Source organism: Gallinula chloropus (genome assembly GCF_964237585.1).
Source record: "Gallinula chloropus genome assembly, chromosome: 2".
Classification (NCBI taxonomy): domain Eukaryota; kingdom Metazoa; phylum Chordata; class Aves; order Gruiformes; family Rallidae; genus Gallinula; species Gallinula chloropus.
Genome location: NC_140086.1, coordinates 31,434,562 through 31,442,755, shown reverse-complemented (window position 1 = coordinate 31,442,755; position 8,194 = coordinate 31,434,562).

Below are 8,194 nucleotides of genomic sequence, written 5' to 3'. Positions count from 1 at the left end.
TGATACAGCTCTGCCTCATCCCTACTTTAAAGTAACGCTTGGGCTGTTTCTGCCCTGAGTCATAATCACATCACCAACTGCGAAACGCAGAGACCTGAAGAGAAACTGAATCAGATTTAGTCAGGGGAAAACTCGGTGTAACGCCCAACAAGACCTCTCTAATGAGGTGCAAGGTCACCCTGCACTGGGATGGATTCCTGCAGAGATGGACTGTCCTCATTTAGAAGACACTACAAAGCACATGCACTGGCTGCTCCAGTCCTTTGTTAGGTGTTTTGAATAGAAAGTATTTTCCTTTTCAACTTCTACATTTTATGAATTTTCAAAGACATTTTCTGACTTTTTAAAGCTTTAAAAAATTATTCTTAAAAGATCTCTTCTCTTCTATTTTGCCATCTATTTGCCTTTAACAAATACTAATTTTCTTCCTTCCTTGGAAGAAAAGGATGACATGAAAATGAAATGTTTAAAAAAAATGAAAACTGAATAAAATCTCTTTTTTTTCAGTTTGTGGGGTTTTTTTGTCTTCCTTAGTTTTCCCATTAAATAGAGAGAATGCAAATTAATCACACACCCCCCCATACTGGGCAAAGAAAAACATAAGAAAAAGAATAGGGATTTCAAAAGGTGTTTCTTTTTCTGACAACAGAAACACATCCTTACTTGGGTTCAAATCAGGTACCTTGTGAGATATCATTTAATTTATTTCTTCTACTAAGTTCATGATTTTATACCTACTCTGAAGAACAATACTATGCTCCTCTCAGATTAAATAATGCACCAAAAGCTAATATGGCCAAAAAGCTGTTCTCTCACTCCACACATTCATCCTTCAGATTTCTGGCCTTTAAATAAAGATCATATTTGAGGTAAGGAAAGCTAAGGATGCATGGGGAGCAGGCCCAAAGAAAAGCTGCATCTTTGAAGGCTTCAGTACAGAGTTAAGGAGTGTTGGGATGAGCAGGAGCCGATGGAGTTGAGACTGAGCTTAAAAAGGAGCGAGATCAGAGGGAAAGAGTTAAGGGAGACCTACGTGTGAATGTCAGGAGTGAAGTGTAAGATAGACATGAGAAATCCCACCAGGCAGAAGCCAAATGGAGGAAAGGGAACAACCAAGGACAGAAGATGTAATCAGTCCACAGCAAGAGACCATGAATTCAGGCATCAAAGCTTTGATGTTAAGAGAAAGAGGCCAGGAAAGGTCAGCAAAGTACAGTGGTACTTGAACCAGGGGGGGTGCAACTGCTGGAGACACCAGTTCCCCGTGCAAGCAGAACTGCATGATAAATTGGAACGGGCTGATGGCTGATGAAGCCCTGTGTGAGGGAAGCTGAGCAGACAAGATGGGACCAGTGACTCCTCTTAGTTGCCTGAAGGGTGAAAGCTTGGCATAAATGCTAGAGAGCCTAGAGGCTGCTCAGCATTCAGGAAAACCAGAAATCAGTATCACACAAAAAATGATGCCTGCATTCACCCTCTGTGGGCCCTTCTCATGATGTGCCTTCAGCAGGCTTGCTCCTACTGTTTAGTGCCTCCCAAACGATCAGGCTGAGCTAGTATTTACCCGGGACGGTGCCTTTAACGCAGGAGGGCTGCTGAAAATACTTGAAGCAGGAAAAGCACCCATCAGCTTCCCTGGCCAGCCCCAGAGACCTGGCAGAGCGATACATGGAAAGTACAACTCTCTGGACTTTCTCTGCTTCCACTCGGTGAATGCCTGGACACTGACAGGTTGATGTAGCCCTAATGCAGTGGCTTTTGGAGCTGATTCAGAGGCTAGCTTGAAAGAGAAACTTACTTGGAATCATAACGGTAGAACAACAGGCAGCCAATTCCAAACAGCCCTTTAGCAGAACTGCTCTGCTCCTGCTCCTACACTGAAAAGTGATACCGTGCTGCCCTCTGGTGAGTCTCTCCGGGCGGGGACAGGAACGGTGGCTCTTGGGAGGATGCTTCAGATCTGAATGCAAACCCAGCCGCTAACGGGGGAACCGAGGCAGGGTCTTTCATCTGCTGGGCTTGAAAAAAAGTCCTGCCTCCACCCGCGAAAGACTACCAGACGTGAAAGGTTTAACCTTGCAGAGAGGCATCGCTGAGCCAGAGGAACAGCCAATTGAACTGCTTTGGGCTGTTGCGGGGTGAGTTTTTTCTCTGTGTATAATGAACTTTTTAAGATGAAGATTTTTTTTTGTTGTACCCATTCCACAGAAATCACCACACAAGCTGCTTGTGACTTTGAACTCCAGAAATGAGAAATAGAGACAGGCCTGGGATAGCTGGGCAAGAAAACTGGTTATTTCATCCAAGGCAAAATGCAAACCCTGGCTCGTGCCCACATTCCGGAGCCATCATCAGTTCGGAAGAACAATCCTTCCCCTGTATTGAACAAAATTCCTCCTTCTTGTGGCAACTTTCTCTTGCTTGTTAGACATCAATATTTGCCATTAGTGGAACCTAGATGACAAGTAACACCCTTAAGTCACTTCTTCAAAATTGTGCTTAAATGCACAATTACATTTGCAGTTTCAAAAAGATGGGCATTCCACTGCATGGCCCACATTTTCACGGTGGATAATGTGGGCTTTTCCTTACAGCTGTCAGCCTGACGCCATGATAACCTGAGCATAGAATGTGCAAGTGCAAAGTTGTTGCCAAATGGAAGGGTAAAAACCCCTCTATCTGGGGTGAGACAGTTACGTCCGTGAGATATAGACCGGGATTTCAGTGAGCACAGGGAGTGACGCTTGCAACTAGTGAGGGAAAGCTTGGGCTGAGACCTGAACTCCTTTGAAGCTTGGGAACAGACAGATTCAGCATACTTTAGGTCCGGGATCTGACCCGGGGTTTCTGAGCAAAGATCCACCTAAGCTTATGGCAGAACGCACAGGGGATGTCCGCCTCCCGCAGAGCACACCATGCTCTGTTGGCCTGGGGGCCCGGCAGGAGATGGCAGCACGTCCCTCTCCCACCGCCTCCCCCTCGGCTACAGGGTTTTACAACCGTTCATTCACGTCCTGCTGCAATCCGTGCTCGGCCCCCGCTTTCCAGAAGGGAAAGAGTGGGAAAAGCCAACGGCTCCACCTCTCTGCTTTTCTTAATGAATTATAGATGGAGCGTAGACAAGGGAAGAAATCGTTCTGACAACGGAGAGACTTTGAATGTGAGAAGCCAAATGCAACAGGACAGGAGAGATTCAGGGAGGGCTGTGGGATAGTGACTGCCTGTCCTGGGCTGTCAGGCTGGATTCAGCTAACAGGGCACTGCCCAGGACCTTCACATGCTTGTCTCTGTGCTGAGCTTTGGTTACAGGGCTCTTTCTTGGGATGCTCCATCTCCTACTGCCCTCTTCTCCTTCCTACCCCTTCTGTTCCCTGTGGCCTCAGCTATCTGCTGCTGATCTGCAAAACAGATCCATCAGATCATCTGGTTCAAAAGATTCCTTCCACCTCAACAGTGCAGACCTGGGAGGGAGACAGGAGCATATGGAAGTTGTTCATGATTTTTAAAGCAGATTTTTTCTGGTCTGGTAGCAAGCCCCCAGAGAACTGCCTTAAACCATAAACTGGCAAAGTGCAAGATCCATGGAATCATGAACTGAGACAGGAGCTGAGAAGTATGAAACTAATGCCCTCCTGACTACGTCCAGCTGCAAACACTGTCATTCAAACAGAAATATGGAACAGAAATGTGGGCTACAATGAACAGGCAGCAGTAGGCACAGTCCTGCAGCGCCAGTAACATCTGTGGATACTGATCCTTTTATCTTCTGCTCCTCCATTATACTGAAAACAGACTTTCTTTATGAAGGTGGAGTCCTGCATGAGACTTAAGGGAGTCATATGCCCTTACTCCCTCTCCAGAAAGCTCCATCTGCAACTTCAGACCCAGCTCAGGCATCAGCAGGCGCCCTGTATCTCCAAATGCCCAAAGCCTGAGCACGTCCCTTGTATGTAACATCCTCAGGCCACCCTAAAGAAAACACCTAAAAGGCGGCAATCCATTGCCACAACTCCTGCACCAACAAGAGTTCACACCAAACAACGCATTTAGAGAAGAGGGAGGAGATGGCAGATGCACTTTACTCGATCCAGAACTGTTCCCATGTCAGGACCTCTCTCTGCATTCATGGAGGCACCACACGGCTGGCAAGGAAACACCGTTCGTGCTCCTGGAATGAAGTTAAGTTTAGCATTACGGAGAACTGAATTAAAACAAACTTAAAGCACCCATCCTTCACCCAAACAGACCTTCTTTAAACCCATTCATTTCAATTTGAAACTATTTTCTGACCTTTTCCACCATGTGGCCTCACCATGCTTTCACAGCAGAGCAACTGGAGGCAGCTCCTGAGTGTCTCCTTTCTGTAGCTTGCCACAGTTGGTGAATTTCTGACAGCACAACTTGATGCAGCATTATACCCAAATTTTGTGATGCCATCAGGGCTGCATTTGTCCCTGTGAGGGCAAAATACCCAGGTCAAACTTTTCACAGGTGTCTCCTGCTGCAGGTCCTGGTTTGGAGCCTACCTGCAGAGGCTGAGAGGAGTTGTGCTTCAAACATGACAGTTACACCCATAGCAGGGAATTAAACACATCAGGGATAACTGCCTTGCACTGCAGCCAGATGGCATAGTACAACCTGAGCCCTGCTGTTAAACTTCATTATGCTCCAGAAGAGTGTGGTTGTATCCAAATTGTCTTCCAGCAGTGGTCCCTGACCACTCAGGCACTCAGCACTCAGGTGCTAACTCCTGCGCTGTGCTTGTGATTAGCTGGGGAAAAAGACATTTTACTGCAGCCAAAACTATGCTTCAGGTTGTTTTAACCTGATAAAACCAGATCCTTCATATCTCAGGCCGAGAACCTGGTAACTGTGGGCACCCTGACCTCCTGGTGCAAGAGCTCCATCTCTTCTCTCAGTACTCCTCCACCACAGGACGCATTCAGCTTTCTACCCACTCCAGCTCCTCTCACCAGCTCCCAGCTCCTGTCTCTCTCACAGTTTGCAGTTCTGTTTGCAGTTACTGCCTGGGGCAACCACCTCTGCTACAGGTTACAAAACCTATATAAAGATACCAAAATAGCCATAAGCTAATCACCAATAAAGTCAGGACAAAGGTATTGGCATTTTTATCAGCAAGAGAAAACTCAGATCATTCTCAGGTATTGATTTGATGATCCTTATGGGTCCCTCTAACTCAGTATATTCCATGATTCTGTAAAACAGATGATACTCTGCAACAGCCTGAATATACAGGCATTGTCCTTGCTTTAAATTTGTGCTGGGTGCATACAAGCAATTGCAATGAAATGCTTCAGGAGGCAACAGGACTGCTGCCTGGGCTGTGCTCGTGTTTGGCAGAACCTCTCCTAACACCACAGTGTCACCAGAAGCAAGGCTGTAAAGTTTCTCCAAATGCACTGTAAAAGAAGTTGTAAGACCGATTTATGTTACTGCTTCTGCATCTGCACTGCCCTGTGTTGGCCTCTGGCTCTTTGGGCATAGATCTGGTAGAGAACTACACACACCTTAAGGGGAAAGACTACCCTAGTCACACAGTACCTGCCACAGCTCACTTTTGGGGTTCCCATGCACTAAATCAGGACAAACACCTTCCTACAGCAGATTCAACCTCTTCTTGGTGCAGCTGTGGTGTATTCTCCTCGGCCTGGCAGCACCCATTAACGAGACCTGTTAAAGGCAGACACATCTTATTCCAGGCAGCCAAGAACTGCTGCAGGAGGCCAGACGTGCAGATAATTCAGGTCTGGTCCTGAAAGCCTGATGCTGGAAGGAATTACTGCCATGGGCCACGCTGCTGTTGCAGGGTGTCAGACAAGCCTTGCAGAGACTGTGCGTGCCACAAGCCTTCAAAACAGTTCAGGTTTCTGCGTTGTGAAGCAGCAGGATAACGAGGTTCTGATCTAATTCCCCACTGTATCTTCTCTTACAGAAATCCTAGCTGGCTTATCAAAGGATGTGAATGCTCTGTAATGCAAAACCAGATTTAAGACTAAACTGAACACTCCCAAACCACTGGTCACTTTTAACCCCTTAACATCTCTTAGAGAAACCAAGTCTCCCTGAAACCATCTATTGTGGCACAGCAGAAAATGAAGAAAAGGCCTTTGCAGCAGTAAATGCTGATCTACACTGCAATCTGCATTCATACTCCAATCAACTCTTTCATGCCTTGTCACACTACATCACCTCAAGGTCAACATATTTAAAGTTGACCTGACTTCTCCTTTCATGCCTTCCTCTATATTCCAACTAGGATTTTAGCAATTCCACATGAGCTTGCGTCATAGGCTGCCTCTCCTCCTCAGAAAGACCTCTGGGAAAGCGGGAAGAATCCGGACAGCAGTAGGAGCAATTAAGCGTGTGAATTCAAGAGCTTGCTTCAAGGCAGTGGAACAGCTCCTATTAAAACGGTGGAGAACTGTAGAAAGTAAGAGGTGTCACCAGTGAGGTTTCCTTAGCAGCCCACAAACCTGGGTTTTCAAAGGAAGGTGAGCATAATCGCATGTGAACACGATTGTGCCCAGCGAAACACAGCCTGCATCCTGGGGGTAATGCACGTGCGTGATTACGCACCCAGCTTGTCACGTAGCTAGCACGCTGATTTGCCACGTCCACAAGGTCCTTCTGTGTATAAACCATACGCTCTCAAACCTCTGCCAAAGCCACCTTCCATTGTACATCAGGTCCTGAGCAAATGGGTTTTTAAACTAATAACTTGAAGCTCGCAAATTCACTCCACGGTGGGTAATAACGTTACCCTCCCCCCCTTTCCCTGCCAGCAGTACAACCCCCCCTCTCCCCCTCCCCAGCACAAGCAGGGAAAAGCAGAGTGCTGCTGACACAGCTTGCAAATGCTTGGCCAGCTGCTGAGGAAGAACCCGATAATGAAGCCTCTGTGAAGCAGCTCCTAGGAACACCACTGCATATTTTCCCCAGGCTTTAGCAGCCAAATAATGACTGTCTCGAATGTGACAGCAGAAAAGCTTTATCTGATGAGTGACCATGCCAAAGATTACAGCTTAATTGTTGCATATTATGCTCTTTCCCACACCCCCACAACATCCCATATTGCTTTCTGGCTGCAGTGAGGTAATTAGACCATGATTACTGCATACTTTAGAGCATATAGAAATGAAAGCTGTCTTTGTGAAGCGTTTTCCAGCTCTGACACAACTACTCCTGATAGCTTTGCTTTTCCTGGAACTAGATGCTATTTCATATTAAACACAGCCTGTTTATAATCCCGCTCGGCTGTTTATGCAGTTCTACCCTGCCAAGTCCCCTTTCTGTCTTCACAGTGAGACAACATTTGGAGCAGCCCTTTTGCAAACTCAGGTAATACTAATGGAAACAGAGGGATTCCCCCTAGCCTGGGAAGTGGGAGCACACAGATTGCCTTTGTCACCTGACCCAAAAGACCTCTAAAATCCATGGCAATTGTACTTGTCCTCAAATCAGGCTCCTGAAACACAACAGATAGATAGCACTTTCCCAAAGGCTGCCTCAAATTTGCAAAGGCCCCAGAATTGATAGAAATACAGACAATTGCAAAACATGCAGCAGCAGAACACACTGGTCTGATTGTTCCCAGTGAAATGCTGCTGAAGAACTGGGGCTTCATTATAAAAAACCCAAGACCCCCTACTTCGGGTGGGATTCAACTTCTGCATGTTTACATCTCTAAAGCCAGGTGCAATCTACAGGATCCCACCTGAGAGATCTCACCTCGTTCTCACCACGGGAGAAGGCTAAATCACTTCCTCTGATACTTAACTTTGAGATTGCTAAAATGCGAGCAATTTAGTAATTAGAAATTTTAAAAAATGCCTTGTATCCAACACTCAGGAGATTACAGCCTTTTAACATGCCTTGAGTGAGATGCCCCCAAAATGAAGCACATGAAAATCATTCCAGTTTTGAAAAATCTAAGTGAAAGGATTTTCGGTCGAAAAAATCCAGATTACTGAGTGCCAGTGCTAGCATATAAACTAGAGAAACAAAGGGAAGTTCATTCCTGGTCCTTAAGAGGTAGAGCAAAATCACATCAGAAAGGCTGGTTACATTTAAGGTTTGGTAATCCTGCAGCAACAGGAAATTGTGAGAATTGACCTGTGTAACATCCCACAGCAAGAGAGGCACCAGGCAGTCATTTAACTTAGTGACAGCCCAA